This window comes from Halyomorpha halys, unplaced genomic scaffold (assembly GCF_000696795.3).
Source record: "Halyomorpha halys isolate HHAL.00 unplaced genomic scaffold, Hhal_1.1 Scaffold6.1, whole genome shotgun sequence".
Taxonomy (NCBI): Eukaryota; Metazoa; Arthropoda; class Insecta; order Hemiptera; family Pentatomidae; genus Halyomorpha; species Halyomorpha halys.
In genome coordinates this window covers 73,306-73,815 of record NW_027111275.1, presented here as the reverse complement: position 1 = coordinate 73,815, position 510 = coordinate 73,306, and the positions used below count along the sequence as shown (strand labels likewise).

The window sequence follows — 510 nt, the reverse complement described above, 5'->3', positions numbered from 1 at the left end:
TTTCAGTACTGAAATTATGTAACTAACCAACAAAAAAAAAAATTAAATTGTCCCCCAAAAAATTTGAGACCTTTCAAGGTGTCTAGAATGCAAAACATAATTGAAAACATATCCGCCCGTCGTCCGCTACTTTTCTCCGAGATTACTGTACCATTTTTTTTATTCATATTCGCTACCAAAGTTACTGGTCCTCGTCCCTCGCCATCCCTACGTATTTATGTATAAAGATTGGTAGAAGAAAAATACAAATCGCTACCGGAAAAAAATTTAAGTCCAATATTTTGAGTTTAATATAGGCCTTAAATATTTAAAATACTATTTCCTGCATAAAATTTCCTAAATTTTCCCAAATCTTAAAATTAAAACAGTTTTAAACTGGGTTTTAGTAGCGTAGTAGTTGTTGTTGTTGATTGTTGCTTAAAGGCGTAAAACCCTCTGGTCATCAACGCCTATGGGATGATAAAAGTAAAAAATAAAATAAAATAAATAAATAAATAAAAAATTGAAAAA

General features: G+C 30.2%; 1 protein-coding gene and 1 long non-coding RNA gene across 2 annotated transcripts in view; one reads left to right on the top strand and one right to left on the bottom strand.

Annotated features, from left to right (window-relative positions):
* LOC136796228 (uncharacterized) overlaps positions 1-510 on the bottom strand; it is a gene marked incomplete at its 3' end in the record, with an annotated part of 37,121 nt that overhangs the window by 10,245 nt on the left and 26,366 nt on the right.
* LOC136796229 (uncharacterized) overlaps positions 1-510 on the top strand; it is a 34,486-nt gene that overhangs the window by 18,705 nt on the left and 15,271 nt on the right. The gene's annotated exons all lie outside the window — the stretch shown is intronic.